The sequence below is a fragment of the Macaca nemestrina genome, chromosome 16, assembly GCF_043159975.1.
Source record: "Macaca nemestrina isolate mMacNem1 chromosome 16, mMacNem.hap1, whole genome shotgun sequence".
Lineage (NCBI taxonomy): Eukaryota > Metazoa > Chordata > Mammalia > Primates > Cercopithecidae > Macaca > Macaca nemestrina.
The window spans coordinates 7,091,059-7,116,631 of record NC_092140.1 but is presented as its reverse complement, the minus strand read 5'-3'; the positions used below and the strand labels follow the sequence as shown (position 1 = coordinate 7,116,631).

The window sequence follows — 25,573 nt, the reverse complement described above, 5'->3', positions numbered from 1 at the left end:
AGAAGAAAGAAGGGAGGAAGGAAGGAAGAAAGGAAGGAAGGAAGGAAAAAGAAGAAAGGAAAGGAAAGGAAAGGAAAGGAAAGGAAAGGAAAGGAAAGAAAGAAAGAAAGAAAGAAAGAAAGAAAGAAAGAAAGAAAGAAAGAAAGAAAGAAAGAAAGAAAGAAAAGAAAGAAAGAAAGAAAGAAAGAAAAGAAAGAAAGAAAGAGAGAAAAAAAGAAAGGAAGGAAGGAAGGAAAAAGAAAACAGAAAGAAAAAGAAAAAAGAAAGGAGAGAGAAGAAGGAAAGAGAAAGAAAGAAAGAGAGAAAGAAAATGTGCATGGTTCTATTATCTTAACAGGGTCTTGGGAGCAGTGGTTTTGGAACTTTGTACATAGGACACTCACAGGACAGGTTTGTGAAAGATGTGAATTCTCTCAGACACAAGGACCTTGTGTCAGGCCAGGAGCTCCACGTTTGGTCAGGTGCCTGTGACTGTGATGCCGGGCTGAGGACCACACTTGGAGAGAGTAGCCCTGCATGGGTGTTTCTAGGCTCAGCTCCAGTAGGGGGTGGGGGGTGGGGTAAGGGTGGGGGGTAAAAGTGGGGAGGGGCGTGAAGGTGGGTGGGGAAGGGAGAAGTTCTCAGCCAGTTCCTTCCTCACTGAGTCTTTAATGTACACATCCTTCCTGCTGCCCAGACCAACTGTCTTCCAAACTCCTCGCCCTTCCCCAGCCAGCTCTTCTCACCTGGGACGCAGTAGAGAGCCACTCTCCTCTCCCAGACCTTCAGTCTGCATCCCTTCCTTATGTTAGATGATGCTTCTTAGGATTTGTCTCCACCAAACACTTCGGGCCTTTTGAAAGTTTCTTTTTTGTCTGTCATTCGGTGAGCTACTTGAGGGCAGTGACTGTTTCTGTCCTCTCTGGCGTGCCTGAAGCCTCCCCTGGTCCCTGGCAGTAGCAGGTGCTGCATAAACATGTGTTGAATGAAAGGTACGTATGAACGGGGATTCACCAAAGGACAGAGCCTACTTCATAAAGGAGCCCCGTTGAAGAAGACTTGCAACTGTGGGCTGGAGGACACTGACAGTCACCCCTCAGGTCTCTCCTTTCAGAACCACAGCGCCTGCTCCAGCCTCTGGCGAGCGGCCTACAGGGCTCAGCACTCAGTGCTTCACAGCACTTAGTTTCCTAGGGAAGTTATAACATTTACATTAGAAAAATAAACCACAGAAATGTATTCTGTCGTCATTCTGGATGGCAGGGGTCCACGATCCAGGTGCGGCAGGGCAGTGCTCCCTCTGCAGGCTTCAGGAGAGGGTACTGCCTTCCCTCTTCCAGCTTGTGGTGGCTCCAAGCATATCTTGATTTGTGGCTTTCACTCCACTCTCTACTTCTGCCTTCACAGCCTCTTTACTCCATGTTTCTCCTCCATGTGTCTCTCATAAGGACACTTCTTATTGGATTTAGTGCCCACCCAGATAATACAGGACAATCTCATCTCAAGATTCCTAATTACATCCATAGGACTCTTCTTTCAAATCAGGGCAGAGTTTCCAGGGTTGAGGATGTAGACATATCTTTTGGACCAGGATGTCATGAAGTTTGTGGCAGTTTCCTATGGTAGTTCTAGAAAATTATGCCCAGGTATTTCCCTGAGAAAGGGAGCTGCCTAGTGCAAGCTTATGCCCCATTCCTGTGTGCAGACCCTAGCCAGCGACTGTCTGATGGCAGGAGTGTATAGAGTCCAGCCCCTTTGCCTCAGTTGGTGACAACTCTGAAGGGTCATCTCACCCCAGAGCCCCATGGGAAAAGCTGAGAATCCACTGCACTCTGTTACTCAGCTCTGAGCCCCTGTGGCATAGGCTGAGAGTCCACTGTGCTTTACCACTCAGCTCAGAGCCCTCTGGGACACGCTGAGGATCCACTGTGCTTTACCACTCAGCTCAAAGCCCTCGTGGGACAGTCTGAGGGTCCACTGTGCTCCATCACTCAGCTCAGAGACCCCGTGGGACAGTCTGAGGGTTCACTCTGCTCCATCACTCAGCTCAGAGACCCCGTGGGATAGGTTAAGGGTCCACTGTGCTCCATCACTCAGCTCAGAATCCTCTGTGACAGGCTGAGGGTCCACCGTGCTCCATCACTCAGCTCAGAGGCCCCGTGGGACAGGATGAGGGTCCTCTGGGACTCCATCACTCAGCTGCCCTCTGTGCTGACTCTTGGGGAGCACTCCAGAGGAGACCCCCTCCATCCCTTTCACAGGATGTTTGCTGCTAACTCGACCTAAGGCATGTAGCAACTTATTAAGCCCAGAAATTTTTTGGAAATATCATTTATTCTTCTACATTATCTTGTTGAATTCAACCAAGAAGATACATGCTCTATGCAAATTGATGACAGTTATATCATTGTAAGTTAATATTGCAATTGTTTCTACTTCTTCAGAAAACCATACACATTCATTTACACATGAGAGTTTCAAAGACCCTCTATTTATCATCCTTTTATTTGTACATTTAGGAAGCTCCCCAAAGTAAATTTTTTTCTAAGGATGAAAAATCCAGATCTTGGGATCAGACTGACCTGGGTTCCAATCCTGGCTTGGTTTTCTGTAGCCTTTCTAGGCTTCTACCCCTTCTACCCCTTCTCTGTGATATAAAGATAATGCCACCTGACATGTAGTGTTGGGGTGAGAATTCAAAGGACCACACAGGTAAATCCTTAGCTCAGAGCCTGGCAGGTAGGCAGTACTCAGAAAAGACTGATTATTGTTGTTCCTTTGCACCCCTGCCTCCAGTGGCCCCTGAGTGTCTGTGATGATGGACTGTTGGGGGAAGCTGAGCTGAGATGCAGGGCCCGTTCATGCAGCAGTCTCCAAATCCTAGTTAAGTTCTGCTGCAGGGTGTGGAGTGGGAGGCAATGAACTCACTTTTTTCTCTTTTGATCTCCAAAAGGATTCTCTCTGGTTTCTGCCTGCAGGAGAGTTTCATCAGTGTGCCATCCTGGACACCCAGGGTATATGAACCTCCATGCAGGATGCTCATATCCCTCGGGGCCTGTTTTGAGACCAAGAGTTTTGTCTGTTTGGAAGTGTGATAACCTCTGGCACCAGGGTCTCCTCTGCGGCTAGGTGGTAGCCTGGCACCGGGGCTCCTCTGCGGCTAGGCGGTAGCCTGGCACCGGGGCTCCTCTGCGGCTAGGCGGCTGCCGGGAAAGCTGGGGGCCAAGTTCTGTAGTCCTGAAGTAATGATGCCCCTGGGGGGAGCGTCAAGAAGCAGAAAGCCTGCCAGTTACTCTGCCCACCTGGGCGTGGGTGTGTCTCCAACACTAGGACTCGAGTCACCATGTTTAATCTACATGGGAACAGTCTTTCAAATTCTAGCCCCTCCCTGGCTCCTATGTTAATTAATTTAAATGAATGATGGCCAAATTTCCTCTTTACTATATGTAAATGTGGTATAGTCTAAGTTTCTGATGGTCGGCTTGTCTATATTCAGTAGTAAGAAAACCGAAAATATTTATTTATTCAAAAACAGTATAAGGCCTGTGTGATCTTCTGAGATATTTTGTTTGCGTCTGTGAGCTCTGTTATTGAAGAATAGCGTTGATGTGGTAAAGAATGCAAGTTTTAAGCGTACACCTGGATGGATTTTTATAAATATACATATTTATGTGGCCAAACCGCAGATGGAGATAAACCCGGAGTCTAACGAGCCGCCATCTGTCCCTCCCTGCCAATATCTGCCCATCAACACACCCACAGTCCTGACTTCTATTATTTTTCCCATCATTTATTTTGATCCCTGAGAGCTTGTTACATGTTATTATTGAACTCTTTGATGTACATTATCTATGACAATTAATACTATATTTTTTAACACAAAGAGAAAAGAAGGCTTGGGAAAAGTCAGTTTCTTGCTGAAGTTCATGGAGCTGTTGAGTGACAGGCCTGAAATGGAATGTGGGTCAGCTGATTCTAGAGGCCAGTTGAGCTACCCTGCTTCTCCCAGTAATTCAGATATTAAACAAGAAAGATAATAGAAGGCAAAAATTGTCAGTGAGTTATTCAAGGTGGTTAAAAGAATTATTTCCTAAGTATAATATTCCTTGTACTTATGAGACCTTGAACTCCAAGGTGAATTGGAAGGTGTTTAGCAGATCTATAATAAGAATATGATAATGATACTTAACCAGTACTGTTCTAGGTACCATCTCACATGTGTTATCTTCCTTAATCATCCTGACACAGCCTTCATAGGCAAGCACCAATATCCGCCCTATTTCACAGGGGAAGTACAAAAGCACAGAGTCACTAAATAATTCACCCAAGGTCACGGAGCTAGGTAACTGGAGCATCCCAGGTTTTAACCTGCAGCTTGAACTCCTGAGCACTGTGCTATATATATTTTTTCTTTTCCATGTCACTTAAAAATAGATAAAAACCATATGACTCAAGAATGAGAATTACAGAATATTCAACGAAAGTTGAAATACAAATTATTTAGCTTTTTATCTTAGCATTAATATCTAGACATGCAGAAACTAGTATTTACTGGCCAGGCACGGTGGCTCACGCCTGTAATTCCAGCACTTTGGGAGGCTGAGGCGGGTGGATCACAAGGTCAGTAGATGGAGACCACGGTGAAACCCCGTCTCTACTAAAAATACAAAAAAAAAAAAAAAATTAGCCAGGCGTGGTGGCAGGCACCTGTAGTCCCAGCTACTCAGGAGGCTGAGGCAGGAGAATGGCTTGAACCCGGGAGGCAGAGCTTGCAGTGAGCCAAGATAGCGCCACTGCACTCCAGCCTGGGCGACAGAGCAAGACTCCCTCTCAAAAAAAAAAAAAAAAAAAAACTAGTTATTTGCTGAATTGTATGTGTACCCATTAATATTCCTGATAATGTCAAGTAGATAAGAGTTCTAGAACTAGAAGAATTGAGTTAATACCTAAGGATCCAGGCTGTATTTACCATCAGGAATACCCTTGGAAATTAGGCAATTGTGGTCAGAAATTGCCCAAAGAAAGCATCCCAGAAGTCTGGGAATGAGTGGATGTACCTGGCGAGCTGACAGAGCTATGTGTAGAGGCTTATGCGAGGCAGGGTTTCCAGTGGGTATGCTGGGTAGTGCCAAGACATGGTGCTAAGGCCATCTCTTTCTGATGTATCATGCAACTGTTATCACCCGTGTCCATTTTGCTTGTGAGCTTGTCTTCATTTCTCATGAAAGTCAGACTTACACATCCTCACCTCTCCCCACCCCTCTGAACTGAACCTCTTCCTGGACCTGGAAATCTTTCCCATCTAAACTGAAACACTATGGCTACGGGATAACCATGAAGGGATCTGTGTCCATTTTCATGATTAAATGTAAAAATTTCAAGTGCGTGCCTTGTCCCTTGAACAATTTTCTTCCAATGAAACATCTCTCAACATAAAATAATTTATGTGTGTTGAAGGTGAAGGTGGGGGCCCCAATCATTCCCCAAAGATGTCAAAGAAAATGTCAAAGAATAGGAAGCTAAGTCTGCACAAAACTTTCTGTGTATGCACGATACCCATTTCAACGAAATTTTCGAAATGTACATTAGCTAAGCCACTTCCTGAGGATCAATTACCCAACAAGCTGAGAATTAATTACTCCTGGGGCTCCTACTCATGTGGTAAAGATTCAGATTTTTAGATTTAAAGGGAGCATGCTAGAGTCAGAGAAGGAAACAGAGCTCCAGTTGATTTTTTTTTCCTGATCAATTTATTACCACACACACACAGACACACACACAGACACTCTCTCTCTCTCTCTCTCTCTCTCTCAGTGAGCCCTAAGATGCACACCAGAAATGATATGGTTTGGCTGTGTCCCCACCCAAATCTCATCTTGAATTCCCACATGTTGTGGGAGGGACCTGGTAGGTAATGACTGAATCATGGGGGCAGATCTTTTCCATGCTGTTCTTGTGATAGCAGGTAAGTCTCACGATATCTGATGGTTTCGAAAAGGGGAGTTTCCCTGCATAAGCCCTCTTCTCTTGCCTGCCGCCACGTGAGATGTGCCTTTCACCTTCCACCATGACTGTGAGGACTCCCCAGCCACATGGAGCTGTAAGTCCATTAAACCTCTTTCTTTTGTAAGTGTCCAGTCTTGGGTATATCTTTATCAGCAGCATGAAAACAAACTAATACAAGAACCATACATAGGAAGTGATGAAATACAGTGTATGTGCTAAAGTGTGATAAAGAAATTCAGCGAAGAGCAGGCTCAATGTGATCTGGAATACTCAGGGACACCTTATGGGGAATATAGAATTTGTGTTCGTCCTTGAAGAATAAGTAGGATTTGTGTGGAGGAAAAAAAAAAAAAAAAAGCAGCAGTGAGGTATTTTGGTGAGAAACAGCATGAGCACAGATAGGAATATGGTTCTCGTTGGAAAGTATAAGACTAATTCAAAAATAGAAAGGTTTCACAGAGGGTTTATGTTGGACAATGTTGGGTTTATAAATCTGAAGCCAAGCTATATAGTTCCCAGGATTTTTAATGTCAGATGAGGAATGTAAACCTAATTGCAGGAACACAGAAATGTTTAAGTTGAGAATTAAGGAATGACTCGATGAAAGCAAACTTTCAGTATATTTTTCCTGGATCAGTCGCATAATAGACTTTAGGCAAAAAGATCACTTTGAAAGCTTTTGAAATAAAGGAGCAAATAGGAGTGGCACTGGAAATAGAAAAAACAGAGAATGTAAGAAATATTGTCCAATAATAAATGTTGGGGAAGGTATCAAACAGGATGGATGAATCTGATAAATCCCAAGATGTTAAGCCTCTCCATTGTTTGTGAATGCTACGTGCACACACACACACACACACACACACACACACACGCACAATGGCAGGGCTGGAAGCTTCATTGGTTGAAAGGTGGCAAATTCAACTGTGTCCAAATTAATCTTGATATACCAGTTTTGATGTCCCGTATTCATGCCCTTAACAGCAGTAAATATTGGTAGCAAATTTAGAGATGTCATGGCATTTTGAAGGAAAGGACAGTACCAGTTAGCTGGGGGCATATGGAAAGGTTCTGAGAGCTTTTGAGAACGCAAAGAAGAATCTTTCCTCATTCAGGGAACTTCCATTAGGTTCCAACAATGTGCTAATCATGGAACTGGGTATTAGCGAATACAAATTCCTTCTCTTAAACGGCTCATCATGAGAGAAAATGACATGAGTTGTACCAGTTGTAATCACGTGGCAAGCCCTTTTATAGCAAGTTCTGTAGAGAGAAGAAGTGCCTGTGTGTTTGTTAAGTAGGACATTTGAGGGAAGGTCTCACCATGGAGGCATCCAGAAATTGGGTTTTAGTATTTCTCTGGAAAGGTAAGAGAAAAAAGCACTTTTTAAGAGGGAAGAATGGCAGATGTAAAGACTAAAGCAAATAAACAACTTGTTGATTTTGTAATTATCAATTGCTTGTGGCATTTGACAAACTAACAAATATAGTGGCTAGGTCATGGGATGCAAGGCTAAAAGTGAGCAGGAGTTTGTGTGCTGTACAATGAATTTTAGATTTTAGTTTATAAGTGATAAGGAGGCATGGAAAATAGGTTAGTTCAAGAGTGAGTTGACTTTTTCTGAGTTCCAGAAGGATCGATGTGGTGTTGGTATGAATGGTGACTTGGGTGGGGCCCCACGATGATACTGTTAGGAAACTAATGTTATATAACTCCTGGAAGGAAATGAGATGATTTGAACTGGAAAAGTGGCTATTAGGAAGGACAGGAGGTGTCAGACTTTCAGTGTATTTGTGAAATAGAATGGACAGGTGTCTGCCTCTTGTGACGGTTATAGGAAAAGGCAGAATCTAGCCCTTTGGTCATTGGCTCGGCCCTTTCGTCATTGGCTATTCTGTGTGGTGAGACAAGGGACAGAGAAGGAGCAGGCTTACCTGCCTAGGGCCAACATGGGGCAGTCATGAGTTCAGTGTGGGGCATGTCAAGTTTGATGGGTCAAGTTGGCGACGACTGGAAGGCAACATTGTGTATTGGCCTGGAACTTAGAAGAGACATCTGGGTGGAGATGAAGCTTTAAAAGTCATCAGCAAATAGGTGATTGAAACAGGACCTGTGTGCATTCGTATGTAGCTTAAGATAAGAGGGCTGTGTGCAGAGTCCTGGGGACACCAACATTCCAGGAGCTGGGAACCCAGCAGTCTTGGTGTTGGCCCTACAGATGATGTTGCTTTAACCCATATTCCTGAGTTATATTCCCTAGCTCAGACTGACCTCAGGTAACACATCTATTTAAAATTTATACTTTATTTTTTCTTCACTTTTTTGTTTCTAATAATGTAATAAGTGGAACCAGGATATGGAAAAATTCATTCTCATATTGCTGATCTCAGCTTCTTACATTTTATTCTTTTGGGGTATGGATCAGCCTCACAGATTTATGAAAGCTGGCCTCACCACTTCTGGTGATCTGGCGGTGTCAACAGGTGGGGAGATTTGCTTAGAATGAAGGAGAGGAGTTTAGGGAGTGAGAAAGAAGCAGCTGTTAGTTAAGTGCTCTTACTGTGCCAGATTCTTTATGTTCATTGACTCACTTAGCTCCTATAACTACTTGTAAAGTGGCTTTTTCCCCAGTTTTATAGATGAAAAAAATCAAGACTAAGTGTGTTGCTTGGGATCACATAGTTTGTAAGGACTGTAGCTGAGTTTCACTCCAGAATTGTCTCTTGCTCTTTCAGGGATAGATTTGGGACCTCAGAACTATTACCCTCCAGGGGATCTGTTTTGTCTCCTGAGAAAGGATTGAGACATTTAGGAAAAGAAGGAGACCGAAATGAGCTAAAAGCCACAATCTCATTCCTCTAGTGTTCCTTTCTTCCTGATGTGGGGTTTAATTTTCAAGACATAGAATCATAACCTATAATATTAAATGTAGGCAGGAAGCACTTTTTTTAACTGTTTATTTTTTAAAAATAATACATGCACATGGAGCAATATCTAAATAGTACAAAAGGAACTATGGTGAAAAGTGAGTGCCGGCTTTGTCCCTGCTGGGTGAGGTTGCAGCTTTCTTCCAGGCTGAAACGTCATTCACCACTCAGTCTGGCTGCAGCATTTGTGGTTGCATCTCTTAATTTCTGTTGCCTCCGCTTTGGTTCTTTTTGCTTGTTTAGGGTGTGTGTGTGTGTGTGTGTGTGTGTGGGTGTGTAGGTGTGCACGTGCACATGCACATATGCATGTGTGTGAATTTCATTATAAATGTAGTGACATTCAGAGGAGAGGCAGAAATAAAGGCGCTAATATAAAACACAAGTTTAACTGAATTTTTATCTTTAGAAATCCTTTTCTTTGGCCTTTTCCCTCCTTTTCTAACTTCTTGAGTTCAGTTCTTACCTCATTTATTTTTATTCTTTCTTTGTGGCAAAGAAAGAAGAAAATACCGAAGGCAGGACTTTTTTCCTGAAAACCATTTTAGCAATACCATGTCTCCTTTTTTTTTTTTTTTTTGAGACGGAGTCTCGCTCTGCCGCCCAGGCTGGAGTGCAATGGCCGGATCTCAGCTCACTGCAAGCTCCGCCTCCCGGGTTCACGCCATTCTCCTGCCTCAGCCTCTCGAGTAGCTGGGACTACAGGCGCCCGCCACCGCGCCCGGCTAGTTTTTTGTATTTTTTAGTAGAGACGGGGTTTCACCGTGTTAGCCAGGATGGTCTCGATCTCCTGACCTCATGATCCGCCCGTCTCGGCCTCCCAAAGTGCTGGGATTACAGGCTTGAGCCACCGTGCCCGGCCATTTATCACTATTTTCAAGAGCCCATACAGTGTGACAACTTCTGTTATCGATAGCTGTTTAAGAAACACCTTTAAAATTTTAAGTGGGTGGGTTTTTTTATTTTGTCCTTTTCAAAATACATTTTTTTCACATTATGGGTACAAAACATTGCTTTCTCTGAGTAAGTCCACTAGTGAGGCACCTTAGGATTTCAGATATTTGAACATAACATGACTAACAACTGTTGGCTCTAGCACTTGTCCCAGCTCCAGTTTTCCACTGGAGCGAGCTTGTATTTTTATCATCTATAGAGTAAAGGCCTAGGAAGTAGCCACCTCATAATTCTTTAATATTTTCTTGGTTCAGGATATGGCAAATTCTGAAACATTGGAAGTTTACTGTCTTTGTGACAATGCAGACCCAAATATAGTTTTTCATTGATCTTACAATAATAATGTGATTCTCACATTTTGAAATTAAAAATTTTTATTTTGCATTCAATCTCCTTCCTTTGTTGATATTTGAAATCCAGTATTGTTATCAGGGTATGTCCTATTGATGACAGTTCTTTGTCTTTTTGCTTCTAAGACATAGTACATCACTTCTTAGACAAATTATAGAAAGTTTATGGAGCCTGTTCTTTTGGGACAAGGGTACCAATTATTTATGTGTTGGATTTTCTTTATCAGTCTTTCATTATCTATCATTACCTATTATTTCCTCTGTTGTCCTTTTCAGTTCTTTGTTCATTTCATTTTTATTACTTTTTAAATAGTATTTTCCATGGCCTTTATTAGGTATGTGTAAGTGTCTATTCTCTATTTTGCTACCTCTAATGTGGCCTTCATTTCTGAGACAGTGTTTTAAATTTTTCACTTATTTCCTGATCTCTGCTAGCTTAGGTTTCAGCTTTCCCTGTTTTCCTGACACATTTCCCTGTACTTTTTTTTTATTAATTATGTGGACCTTTTTTATAAATAGAAGCAGTGTCATGGTAAGATTTCTTAATGTGTGTGTGGCTGTATATAGTCATTCTTTTATTTTTCTTTTAATTCGCTTGTATTGTTTTCCAGTGGGTGTTCGTTTGCTTCATTCTTTTTTCTTTTAATTGTATAGAGCAGTACCTCCTCCTTCTCCCCTTTTCCTCCTCCTCCTCCTCATTTTTCGTTTTTGAACCAGGTGAGTTCAGGCTAGGAGAAATTCTCCTTACAAGAGAGAATTGTATGTATAATTTAGTTATTAGCCTCTACATGTTCTCATTTGTCAGAGGCAGCAGCTAAAGGGCTGCCCACAATACAGAGAGTCTCTTCTCCCCTGGCACGCATCTCCAACTCCCCACTCAGCCTTCTGCCTTGCTCCTCATTTCTTGTTTTTCTCTTTTGAGATGGAGTCTTTCGCTGTTGCCCAGGCTGGAGAGCACTGGCAAGATCTTGGCTCATGCAACCTCCACCTCCTGGGTTCAAGCCATTCTCTTGCCTCGGCCTCCTGAGTAGCTGGGAGTACAGGAGTGTACCACCATGCTCGGCTAATTTTTGTATTTTTAGGAGAGACAGGGTTTCACCATGTTCGCCAAGCTGGTCTTGAACTCCTGAACTCAAATGATCCGTCTGCCTCAGCCTCCCAAAGTGCTGGTATTACAGGCGTGAGCCACCGCACACGGCCCTGCCTCGCTCTTCTTTATAGCCAACCAGAACTGAAACAACTCCTGCCATCAGCATCAGCCCTTTCCCGTGGCTATAAATGAGAGTGTGTGATGTGAGGGTTACTTTGAAAGAATAGTGTTCTCCTGTCTGAGTCTGAAATTTGCAGCTACAGGCATTCCCTATATATATCTTCCAACACTCCTATTTGACCTTCACTGTATTTGGCAGTCTTTTCTCAGGTATTATTGATTTTCCAGGTATTACTACTTTCTATAGGAATTGAATGTGCATTTTTAAAAAAAATCCTCCTAATTGCTTTTGGGTGATCATGCCAGGAGAAGAGGCATGTACTGTCCTGTCTTCTGTCTTATAAATTGGAGGTAAAAATGGAGCTTAATTCAAATAATTAACAAGGTGTATCGTTACATACTCAGAGGTAAGTAAGGATGAGCTAGACATTCTTTCTCTTCTTAGTAATCTTACAATTTATTAAAGTGGCCAAGAAATGCAAATATGAATGGAAAACTAACCCAATAATAGGCAACATATGAGTTCCACCTAAAGGGACAATAAGAGTTTGGGAATTTGGACCAGGTAAAAGTGGCTGAGGTCTGCCGTGGTCACGCATGAAAGTTACTCTCCATTTCCTGCTTCACTGCCCTGGAGGAGGCTGCCAGAAGTCAGAACAAGCCTGGCTCTTCCCACCTCCACCCCCTGCCTTTCTGTCCAAGGCAGCAGCCACTACAGATGGTGAAAGAGAATCCCCCTTTGAGAGAAAAAGGTAGAGCAACATGTTTTCATGAAGTGTTTCCCAAATAATGCTTGGCCCTGAGAATCACCTGGAAAGATGATCACGATGGACACAGGATCTCCAGAGAAGACCTGGGATTTGTATCATTCACAAGGGCCCAGAGTAATTTGGATAATCAGGCAATTTTGGAAATCCCTAGCCTAGGAGATAGAGCACTACGCTGGAAGGGAAGAGACCTGTATTTTGTTTCTGGCTTTGCTGCTAACTAGGTGTAGAATTTGGATAAGTTTCAACATATCTGAGCCTCAATTTTCTTGTCTATAAAAGGAGGGAGCTTGGCTTGGTGGTGTCTAAAAATCACTTCCAACTTTAATATTTCATGATTTTCTAAAACATACAGCATTTTTATAAAATTCTATAACTTCCTTATAAAAAGGAAAGGGAGAGAAGAAGGATTAGGGACAAGGGACTAAGGAAAGGAAATAAGAGTTTTTCCTTATAGACAAAAGGAATGGAATGAAGCCCTTTCTCCCGCTATGTCTGAAAAAAGAACTTTTCAGAGCAGAGTTTCAGTAAAATTTCAGTTAAAAACAAAATTGCATCTCTTTACCCACCCAGAAACCAAAAGTGCACATATGTTAGACATGGTTTGTACTGATTATTCTGGAATGAGCTATGCATTCATAGAACATTGATTTTCTCAATAGAAATCATAAAGCACCAATAGTATTATTTTCCCTCCCAGTGTTTGTATATGCCAAAGGTAAGGGAAAGTCTTCCCTTGGTTGTTTTTTTGTAAGAATGACCTTTTTCTTACTTCAGGAGTTTGATTGGCAGGTCCCTACTAAGGAGGAAAAATGAATTTCAAAGCAGACCTAAAAAAAAAACATTTTTTTTTTCTCCTGCTCTCTCTTGGCTTTTGTTGCTCCAGGTGTTACAGGAAAAGCACATTCCTCAACTGGTCTAGTCCCCAATAATGGTATTAAGATCCCCAAGCACATCTGATATCTCTCTTCCAGGGTCTAGGGAGCACCATTCATTTATTGATGCACCAGTCACAAAGGGATCGCATTTTGCTTTGTTTGAAGGCCCTGAGTGTCCTTATTATTTTTGTTTGTAGAAACACTGGGGTACACCTGAAAGGGGGAACAGGCAGACATGAAGAAGAAAACAACCCTGGCGTCCGGGTGCTGATTGCCTTTTTTATTCGCTTGAAAAGCCTCTCAGTGGATTGATTTGTGATTTGGATACCACTTCTCCAGCTCGGGACTCTGAAGTCTGTGCTTGTCGTACACTTCAGACAGTCAGCAGCCTGCTCATAGGTGAGTGATTATGAGGGGGATACTAATTGGTTTGTTCCACCACCTTTTCCTTCGAAGTGTAGCAGGCTTGCAATTTTCAATGGCCATAGGGAACAGGAACAGCATGCATAAGTGGAATCCACAAAAAATAAAACGGCTTTACTGAATCGTCTCCAGATTCTCCTGGATCAAAAGTGGACTAATTCTAAAAGTGGGGACCAGCCAAAGTTGGGGTGAGAGGTGCAGTGGACAGAGGCGCAGGACCCTAGGGCTACTGTGCCACGTATTTATTGTCAGAACTGAAGGCGAGAGGCTGGGGAAGGCTGCGTTGCTCAGCCTGAGCTGTGTGATATCGATGTTTTGGACCAACTGGGAAAGGTCCTATTTGGGAGGAAATTACACATCTGGAAAACTCAACTTGCTGCAAAAGCTATGGGCCTTTCCTAATCGAGCCCTGAGGAGCATGAACAATCACTGTCACCAATCAATTGCACTTCATCACAAAGGGAAATTATCATGCAACCGTGGAGCATTTTTGTCAAAACAATAGATAACAAGCTTTGAGAGCAAAGCACAGCGGGGAGAAGAGATGGGTGGCATGAGACCACCATTCAGACACGGGTGTGGGTTACAGTAGGAGAAATAGTCATGAGTTATAAATGACCCACAGGAAGAGTGGATTACAGCACAGGCAGACAACTGGGGACACCGCACATAAGATAAATTACAGTTAGTATTGTCCAAATTGACTTTGTCAACTTCATAGCCCCTCTTCCACTCCCATGATAAAACGAAGCCCCATAAAAAAGGCCTGGTTCTGGGGATCAGGGCCTTTGGGATTTTTGATATGCCTCTTGTTCACACCACACCCCAACATTGGCTGGTTTCTCTGGTCCCAGACCCCCTTCCTCAGCATCTGTGAGTGTCTCGCGTTTCTGCCCAGCCCACTGTGCACTGAGTCTTTGTCTGAACTGTTTTGGGTTTCCTAATTCTTTCCTCTGCCTGTGTTCTCCAGTTCTGCCTTTGTCCTAAGCCCCATCCCCACAGGACAGCCCTGAGGTAGCACCTTGGAGCTTCTGCTTGCCAGAAAGTTTTGCCTTTGTCAGAAGGACAAGCAGACTCTACAACAGGCGGTAAAATGTGGAAAGACTTATATTAATGGCACTGCTTTGCACAAATGTTGTGAACTCCAGGCTTCAAGGAATCATATGGAACCAAGGCCGACTTCATTCATCCTCCTCCCGCCACGGTTGCATGTGGCCTCTGCTTGTTTATCAGAGGAAGTTTCACAGCAGGGAATAAATTCAGGGTCACATGGACCCAGGACTGAATCCTTACTAGCTGTCTCTTCTGGCAAATCCTTCACCATCCCTGCACCCAGCTTTCTTATGGGTTCGTGGTAAGGGAGGAGTGTAGGTGCTAATAGTCACACCACCTGGGGAGTATGTGATGATGAATGTTGTCAGCTGTCAAAAAAAAAAAAGTCATTTTTTATTATTCAGCCAGAAAATATTCCAGTCACTGAGGATATAAGAAGGAGTGATATGATTCCTTTCCAGACAGCTTCCTGTTTTCTCAGGCACCTGCCCTTTGTACTTGGCTCACATGGAAGCAGTCATTGCCTATCTGTGAAAATCCCTGTTGCCCTTCAACTGTGGCCGAACCTGTTGTAGTAAGCCTGTGCTGAAGGATGACCTCTTCGACACACTCCAACAGCTCCTACTCAAATATTGCAGAGCACCGTCAGAGAAGCTCTGTCTCTGTCTTTCTCTCTCTCTGTAACACACACACACGTGCTCACACCACTTCCCCCAGTCTGCTCACAGCCTTCGTCGCCCCCAGTTAAATTCCTGTGTGCCTCCCCCACAGCTGTTACACATATTTTCCACAGCCAGTTCCTCAGCCTCACCCTGACTTTCTCCCACCAGCAGATGACCCTACTCTTCGGGTTTCTGATAAAATTTCTCACTAAATCCTCTAGGGTCTCAGTTTTCTCAGGACCATTTATAGACCCCATGTTTCTAACATCTGTGAATTAGACACATGCCATTTGTTGTAGCTTCAGAACCCCTTTCTGTTCTCCCCTGCACACCAGTGTTTCCTGGTGCCTCCATGCATTTCCTCCTCCCCGGCCCCTGGAGAGAAATAGGCTTCCTCTTTCCTATCGGGTGACTCTTCCTACCTGGAGCTCCGTGAGCCTTCCACTCCCACCCCCTGCATTCTCATTGAGATGGCATCTCACTCACGGCCTGCTTCCGTGCCTTGTTCCTTCAGCCCCTCTCCCTCCACACCTTGTCTACAGACATGCCCAAGCCTTGCCAGACAGAATTGAGCCACATCACACACACACACACACACACACACACACACACACACACACAACAATTGCATCTCTTTACTGGCCCAGAAACCAAAAGTGCACATATGTTAGACATAGTTTGTATTGATTATTCTGGAATGAGCTATGCATTCATAGAACATTGATTTTCTCAATAGAAATCATAAAGCACTAATAGTATTATTTTCCCTCACCTTTGGCTTTATTTTTACCCTGTGATGCTGTTATACTTCCATTCTAGCTTTTCCTTCAACTCCGTACACAAACTTATTGAAAAATATTTCCAAGCATATGCATTTTATCAACTCATATGTAGTTGGTAAATACATAGTTGTATATATATAAAAGGTATAATAAAACTAAAAATCTTAAGCAAATTGCAAAATATTTTGCTAATATCCATTTCCTTAGAATTTTCTTCTTAATATCTATTTTCTACTTTCACCATTTCAATAAAATATGTCTACCCAAAACTACCAAAGTCTAACTGTAAAATCTAATGGTATTTTGTGGGTTTCTCATTCACTGAAGTTCTCGCCCTCACCGGTCTGCTGCTCAACTTTAAATTAAAACTTCATAATCTGTCTAGTACAATTTGCCACGTTCTTGATCTAACCCAGGGATGGCCAAACTTTTTCTGCAAAGGGCCAGATAGTAAACATTTTCAGCTTTGAGGACCATATGGTTACTGTTACAACCACTCAACTCTTCCAGGTGGCAGGAAAGCAGCCATAAACAATATGCAAAAAAAAAAAAAAAAAAAAAAAAAAAAAGGCTTGCTCCAATACAACTTTATTTACAAAAACAGACAGTGACTTGCAGGCTACAGATTGCAGACCCCTGGTCTGATTGAATTTTAGCTCCTCTTCTTCCACATCTACCATTTCCAACGGGCTGAAAAAATGGTGCCCTAGAGATATCCATGTTCTCATCTCTGAAATGTGTACATGTTAACTCATATGATTAAAGAAAACAGAAGTTCTTTGCAGGTGTGATTATGTTAAGGGTCTTGAGATGGGGAGATTATTCTGAATTATCCAGGTAGGTCCTAAATGCAGTCACTTTCATATCCTTTTAAGACAGAGGGAAAGGGGGTCGGGCGCGGTGTCTCAAGCCTGTAATCCCAGCACTTTGGGAGGCTGAGGCAGGCGGATCACAAGGTCAGGAGATCGAGACCATCCTGGCTAACACGGTGAAACCCCGTCTCTACTAAAAATACAAAAAATTAGCCGGGCCTGGTGGCGGGCGCCTGTAGTTCCAGCTACTCGGGAGGCTGAGGCAGGAGAATGGCGTGAACCCGGGAGGCGGAGCTTGCAGTGAGCCGAGATCGCACCACTGCTCTCCAGCCTGGGTGGCAGAGCGGGATCTGTCTCAAAAAAAAAAAAAAAAAAAAAAAAAAGAGAGGGAAAGGGAGAGTTGTTGATGCCCACACAGGAGAGGAGAAGGCAATGGGGCCAAGGAGGAAGACCTTGGGATGACAAGTCTACAATGCAAGAAACGCCAGCATCACCAGGAATTGGAAGAGGTGAGCAAAAGAGTCTTTCGTAGGGCATCCAGATGAAGCCCAGCTCTGGTGTGGGCTTGATTTCAACTCCATAAGACTCATTTCAAATTTCTGGATTCCAGAACTGTAAGAGAGTAAATTGACATTGTTTTAAGTCATGAAATTTGTGGCTCTGGGAAACTTACCCCTTTGCTACTTATGACTATTGTCTCACTTTTTAAAAATTTTTTATAAAATTTATTTATTTCCTAGATGGACTTTATCTCTTATTGAAAAATGAACAAAATACATATAATCATGCATTTAAGACATGGAAAGACAAATCAACATCTTAAAGTATACCAAGACAAACTTCAGGAGACAAACATTAAATATATCCAAAAAGTAATCGGACCCGGACTTTGCTTACAAATTGTTTAAATGGCAATGGAATTCGTGTTTAAGAAATGTTTTCACTGATGGAAGAATAAATCTAACAAAACCATTATGTAAAAACATAGATTTACAAAGCCAATGTGTCTCTTAGTTTTAATTTTTATGTATATCCTACATGATGTTCATATTAAATGAAAATAAAGTTTTAAAAGTCTATCAGTGTATAAAAAAGAAATTCAGTTGCTCAAGTACTAGTTAGAACTTCATATTCATCTTTCTCCTTTGAGGTGCTGCTCGCAGGTTACACCCTCATGTACTTTTTCTTTGCATTGTCAACGACCAAACTCTTGGACATGCCCTCAAGTCACTGTGGACTTCAGCTTCTGAGTCATGTTTTTCCATCCTAAATCCAGTCATTGTCTTGTGATTTTAACACCAAAGAGGAAGTTCACCCAGTTAAGACCTTCTATCCAAGTTCCTTGATTAGAATCCAACAAACTTGGTCTTCGCTTGACTGTGTTTCAGAAATCCACTTCCGTGACTGCATTCTTGGCCTTGGTGCCACTCTTAAAATTATTACACATTTGGAATATTCAGCTGAAACACAAAAATCTCTGGTTTGCCCTGCCTGTTCCTCTACCTCCCACTGTCTTCCTCCCAGGACTCCAGAACTGTGGACTTCATTCATCAGTCCCTTGTCTCATTTCCTCCCTGTCCTCCCCTCCTGGCTTCAGTTCCTCCACAGATGAACCCCAGGGAGAAGCACTCCCACCTTTCTTCTGTGGGTCCTTCAATTCTCTTGCCCCCTTGTCCTTCCACAGCACTCGGGGTGAAAATTCCCAACCTTGGATCAGTTGTACCAGATTCTTCCTTCACAGAACCCAAAAGCCGTGGTCTCCAGCCTCAATCGGCTACTCAGCCACCCACCCATCGTTCGCTCTTAGGACTTCGTGTCCAGTCTTTTTGCCATCTTGGCTATTCTTCCCTGAATAGTAAGTTCTGTCTGAATTTTAACTCTTTCCTGGAGATCCTGCCACCACATCTACTGTTTGTGGTGAGCTGAAAAATAAGAGTTCCGTGCTTCCCCCACAGTGTCCTGCATCTAAATATTTTCTTCTTTAACGTAGGCATTGCGGGCTGTTGTTCCTGTTGGCTTGTTTGTTTTTTCCTAGCTACGACATACTGCAACCTTCATACATCCAGTTTACGGTCGCTAAACTTTTCTTCTTCTTTTGTGTGTGTTTCACTGTAAAGCCATATTTCTTTCATTTTCTTGTTTTAACTTTAATTTTGGATCCTAGCACAGGGCTTCACATTGAACCTTACTAACAGAGTAGATGGCGAAGCACAGACAGGCATCTATGGTTTTCAATCTGCCTTTTCACTTGCTCTCCTCCATGCACCTGTCAACCAAGTCCTCCTTTCTTGTGTGTAAACATGCCATGTGGTTTAGTTACGATCTGATTTCTTTCTTACTCTCTTCATTGTTCACTACAAAGATGTTCTCTAGCTCTCAGCCTGGCCAATTGAAATATCCAATGGCTCTGGCCTCCATGATTGTAGGACATGGCCCAAATCAGGTCAATCAACACCTTCCACAGGATTTTTGCTGGGACCATGGAGAGAAACACTCTTCCTTCTCTGGTACCATGGATGGTAAAGTAAATACAAGACTAAGATAGTCAGTGGCAGTCTGTCACTCTAAGCCTGTCAGAGAAAAAGCAAAGCTAAAAGATGGAGAGAAACATAGAACCCCAATAATATAATTCAAACCCCATGAGCCAACCTTATGTATCTTCCAATTTACATAAGCCAATAAATTTCATTTCTTATTTAAGTTTTTGTATACTGAGTTTCTAAAATGTACAATTGAAAGAAATTTGACTAAACACCTTCTAAATTGCTTCTTTAAAATTCTATCATCCACCCAGTGTGGTGACTCTCGCCTGTAATCCTAGCACTTTGGGAGGCTGAGGAGGGAGAATCACTTGAGGTCAGGAGTTCAAGACCAGCCTGGCCAACATGGTGAAACCCTGTCTCTGGTAAAAGAACAAAAATTAGTTGGGCATGGTGGTATATGCCTGTAATTCCAGCTACTCAGGAGGCTGAGGCAGGAGAATCACTTGAACCTGGGAGGTGGAGGTTGCAGTGAGTGAAGGCTGAAACAAGAGAATCGCTTGAACCAGGGAGGTGGAGGTCGCAGTGAGTGGAGATTGCACCATTACACTCCAGCCTGAGAGACAGAGCGAGACTCTGTCTCAAAAAATAATAATAATACATATATATGTATATATATGAGTTAGAATAGTGTTTAGCACATGTATATACTTAGCACATATATATGTTTATTATATCTATGAGTTAGAATAGTGATCAGCACATAGTTACTGATCAATTAAAAACTAATTACAGATGTTCCCCGACTTAACAATGGTTTGACTTATGAGTGGGAAAGCAATACACATTCAGTAGAAACCGTGCTTTGAGCTCCCATATGACCATTTCATCTTTCACTTTCAGCACAGTATTTAATAAATTACATGAGATATTCAACACTATCATAACATAGGCTTTGTATTAGAGAACTTTGCTGAACTGTAGGCTAATGTAAGTATTCTGAACATGTGTAAGGTAGGCTAGGCGAAATTGTGATGTTTGGAGCAATACCCTGTCTCAAAAAAAAATTATTTCATCCAATATATTTGTCAAAAGATCTTAACTTCTTTTCATTCGAAAAATAAAAATCAGCAACACACAAATGTGCCCATCAGACAGCGACAAAAAATGGCTTCAGCTTTTCAGTGCAAATATCACTTTAGATTGAGAGCAGTCAATTATTCCACATAGTTTAAGAATCGTCGTTCCATTAGCTGAGAACTTACCCCTCTTCTTTGTTTATAATGATACCATAGTAGATCTTTACAGAATTTTTGCAACAAAGTATTTATGTCATGTTTATCACATTCTGTTGATGGACTTTCCTCTAAGGAACATAAAGAAAATTATCTAACAAATCAACATTCTTTTTCTAACTCCTTATTTACAATTATTTTAATAATCTATTTTGAGATTTGATATATAGCTTACCTGTTTATAGTTTATGGAGTTCACATTCTCCCTCTTCTTCCTCCAGTGGCCATAGTTTCTCAAAGATTACAAAAATAATTCAGAGATTTAATTTTTAACTAATTGATAAAAAATACATATATTCATTTGGAGTATCTGGATACTACATTACAATGCCTTCATCTACTTGAGGTTTCCTCTCACTAACATTTGTTCTACCTTTTACATTGTGAATCTAGTCTCACCCAGAGAGTCAAAACAGAATTTGAGACCCTCATCCTTCACAGTTCATACTACTGATATATACACCAAGTCTAAAATCTATGCATTTCTTATTTCTACTTTTTTCAAACATAATAAATAGAGTTTTAACATATACATAATCTCCAGTTGCCTTTCTAAAACTTTCCTTCATTCGTGTTTCAGTTGGTTAATAATTTAATTTTGTATCTTAGTGTTTCCCAAAGTATGAGACTGTAATTCAGCAATTGACTACTAAAGTATCAGGGGATAAGATGTTTCCTGCATTAGATTTCTTTTTTTCATGCAACCATGTTATATTTTTGACTCAAGTTGAGTTAAAATGAAATGTTTTCAAAAACCTAGCACTGTGTGAATTTAATCTATGTTTCACTTATCACTTTACATTGTATTAGTTATCTCCACATTTTATAAACTATATGAAGTATAATATCTCTCACTATGACATTGAAAATCACCTTTTTATATGCTTAAAACACATGTATAACCCATTCATATTTGAAATATTTTTGTATTGTTATATGTATAATTCTCCAGCAAGTACAATAACTTGAAATGAAGCAGCAAACCGTAAGCACTAGTTACAGGATTAAAATAATGTAATCCTTATTGCAGTTGCACACTTTTAATATCATGTGTGAGCTCAAAGACATTTAGTGATAAATCCCAAATGAAATTGCTGGGCAACTCTGAAGGTTCTGGTGGAAAATGCATTTAGTAAATGTTAAAAGTTAGAAAACCATCAAGAATTGAAATTTACCTTTGGTGCTGCTCCGCAGGGTGCTGGCAGTCAGGTAAAAGGCAAAGCAGAGCATGTGGTCGTCACATTCAGAGGGGTGCATATCACAGAGCCATTACTGGACACTGACTCTGGTTTTGTTTTGTTTTTTTTTTTCTCAATTAGATTTGCTTCAATAGAACAACAAGAAATGTTTCTCAAACTGAACGCTTTTATAAATTAAAACCTCATGTATAAGTAGTTCAAGAAGCTCAACTGTATTTCTTTTATTTTTTTTTATTTTTTTGTTTTTGAGACAGGGTCTTGCTCTGTTGCCCAGGCTGGAGTACAGTAGTGTGATCACAGTTCACTTCAGCCTTGACCTCTTGGACTCAGGTGATCCTCCCACCTCAGCCTCCTGAGTAGTTAGGACTACAGGTAGGTGCAGTACGCCTGGCTAATGTTTCGTATGTTTTGTAGAGATGGGGTTTCACCATGTTGCTCAGGCTGATCTTGAACTCCTGACTTCAAGTGATTCACCTGCCTCGGCCTTCCGAGGTGATTACAGACGTGAGTCTCTGCACTGGTCTCAACTTCCTTTATTTAATTGAATGTTTAGAGGGAGCAACTTAACTCCCAGCAAATTAAGATGTGCCAAATGCATATGTACACACATACACACGTCATTTCACATACAATAGTCTGTTATATATGTTTCTGGTCCAAACTTCTTTGTGGATCCCTTTTGGGTGGTCAAGAAGTATTTTAAACCCTCAATTAAATTAAACAGTGTCTTTGTTTTAAATTAGCTTCTTCTTGGTCAATTCAGTCTCTTTTGTCTGAATGCTCAGGTTTGTCTTTTTAATTGAAAAAAATTATTTTAGTGTATAAACACAATTATTCTTCTCAAGATAGCATTTCAGTACAAAGAAAAACTATTTGTCCTGTGTTAATGACTGACTCTCAAGTCTAGGCTTGATTTTGTGCTGTTTCCTGCACCCTTGAGTCATCCATGCCGTGCCGGGACTATCCCTTGCCATGCCTGGTCTCTCATAAGCTGGTATCAGCTGATGGAGTCACTTCTGGTAAACTTGTTTCTCTCAACATTGGCCATGAGCAATGTTTTCAATCTCCCCAACCAACGAGTCTCACTTTGCTCTTGCTGGAGTATAACATCTACGGGGCCGGGCGCGGTGGCTCACACCTGTAATCCCAGCACTTTGGGAGGCTGAGGCGAGTGCATCACCTGAGGTCAGGAGTTTGAGACCAGCCTGATTGACACGGTGAAACCCTGTCTCCACTAAACGTACAAAATTAGCTGGGCGTGGTGGTGCATGCCTGTAATCCCAACTACTTGGGAGACTGAGGCAGGAGAATCATTGGAACCAGGGAGGCAGAGTTTGCAGCGAGCCAAGATCATGCCATTGCACTTCAGCCTGGGCAACAAGAGCGAAACTATGTTTCAAAAACAACAAAACAAAACAACAACAACAACAGCTATGGGCCTCCGTGGAACTCCGTACCTGAACCCCGGCTTGGGTATTCTACCCTTTGGCTTCTAGGGGGCAATGTCACCCCTCATAAAGGAATCTTCTTACAGCCCTTCTGGGTCACTTGTTACTTTTCACATCCCCCATTAAGAATGCTCAGTAACTTCTAGATGGCAGTAGGTTCCCTCCTCATGTCCCTTGTGCTGGTGCAGGGAAGGGACATTGTGCAAGACACTTCCTTTCAGAGACCAAAACAGGAAGCGGGACAGGAGACCTCTGTGTTCAGCATTAGTCTCAACATAGCTGGGATGTCTCTATCTTACTCCTTCAAGTTTTAGCTTTGTTTCACGCCCCTACTATTAATCGCCTTGCCTTCTTCTTTGATTTCCCTCACTGTTGCCTAACATGCTCTTTCCCTTTCCTGTCTGGTAGCAACAATCCTACATCATGTCCTCCTTCTCCTTGCCCTATATACTTTCTGGGTTTTAGATAGTAGCTCCTTTTTTCTTTGCAGGAGCACTAAAATTCAAGCTTAGTTTTGTTGTTGTTGTTATTGTTGTTGTTTTTGTTTTTGTTTGGTTTGGTTTGAGATGGAGACTTGCTCTGTCGCCCAGGCTGGAGTGCAGTAGTGCGATCTTGGCTCACTGCAACCTCCATCTCCCCAATTCAAGCATGCTCCTGCCTCAGCCTCCCTAGTAGTTGGGATTACAGGTGCCTGCCGCCACACCCAGCTAATTTTTTGTATTTTTAGTAGAGACGGGATTTCACTATGTTGGCCAAGCTGGTCTCGAACTCCTGACCTCAGACAATCCACGAACCTCAGCCTCCCAAAATGCTGGGATTACAGGCATGAGCCACCATGCCCAGCTAATTTATAAGAATTACAATACGGCCAGGCACGGTGGCTCACACCTGTTAGTTATCCCAGCACTTTGGGAGGCTAAGGCGGGCGGATCACCTGAGGTCTGGAGTTTGAAATCAGCCTGACACTTTCCGAGGCAAGGCCTTTCTGTTTTGGACATACAGCTGCCGTATGAATATGAAAGGTGAAATCACAGGCTGGGCCCTGGAAAAAGATCTCCTGGTGTCAAATTAGGTAAGAATTAGGTGTCAAATTACGTAAACATTATGGGAACTAAGACAAATCATTTAATGTCTCCGTGCTTCAGTTTTCTTAATTTTAGTCACGGATGTAATAACAGTTGTTGTGACAATTAAATGAGATAATGCATGTACAATGCTTAGAACAGGACCTGGCATGGGATTTGTGCCTTGTGCATTTTAGCTGTTGTTATGATAGAATCAAAGCATCTCAGGTGTGGAAAGATGGTAGGTACAACCTTGCAGTGTTTGAAACTGCCTTTAACATTCCTGTTAAATATTTATAAAACTTCTCCTTGAATGCCTCAAGCAAAAGGAGACTCGATATCTTCTAAGGTAATTCGTTTTATCATTGGAGGGCTCTGGATATTGTAATGTTCTCCTTTACCTTAAGTAAATATCTGTCTCCCTGAAATATCCATTCATTATTCCTAGAAAGGTTTCTTGGGGCCATTTAAAATAAATCTAATTTTACTTTTATTTGAGAGTCCTTTTAATATTTGAGGATAGTCAGGTTGCCTGTTTCTTTTTCATATTGCATTTCCTCATGAGCTAAACAGTCAGGTGTCTCTAATTGGTCCTCTTACAATATGGTTTAAGTCCCTTGACCGTCTGGGCATGGGAGGTCACGTAAACTATCATGATTCCAGCAAGATCCTGTTATCCTGACAACAAATGGGTGAGGAACAACTACATTTCTTAAAATCAGACTAGAAACATCCTTTGGCTCTTTGGAAATTACAGTCCACAGGTGAGAATGGTAATTCTCTTTTTATCCAACGTTATGTAGAAATCTGCTGCTCTACAGCTGAGAGAGTTTTCCGAATATTAACCGTTTAAGCACCAAAGGCTTTTTGGGTAGCTTTTCATTCATTTCACAAGTGTGAAACTTCCCCACTTCTACAGTCTTACGGTAGATTCTGTCAGTGCATACAAACTTATAGAATATATAGTAATGCCAAACTTGACAGTTTAAAAATCTGAAATTCAGAGGTAACGCTTGCCTACAAATCACTGCAGAGCTTGACAGTAGTGATCCATGTCAATTAGAATAACTCTGAGAATACACCACAAGTTTAGAGGCGGGGGAGACCACCTCCATCAGGTGCAGTCAGGAGTGGGGATCAGGTGCAGTCAGGAGTGGGGATCAGGTGCGGTCAGGAGTGGGGATCAGGTGCGGTCAGGAGTGGGGATCAGGTGTGGTCAGGAGTGGGGGTTGGGTGTGGTCAGGAATGAGGATCAGGTGTGGTCAGGAGTGAGGATCAGGTGTGGC

General features: G+C 42.1%; 1 long non-coding RNA gene across 2 annotated transcripts in view; it reads left to right on the top strand.

Moving 5' to 3' along the window:
* The window catches only part of LOC105485328 (uncharacterized), a 174,888-nt gene that overhangs the window by 89,041 nt on the left and 60,274 nt on the right, over window positions 1-25,573 (top strand). For both annotated transcript variants that reach the window (XR_011614597.1, XR_003018849.2), the window contains one exon: window positions 13,267-13,468. This is a non-coding gene — a long non-coding RNA (uncharacterized lncRNA). The remainder of the gene's footprint in view (window positions 1-13,266; window positions 13,469-25,573) is intronic.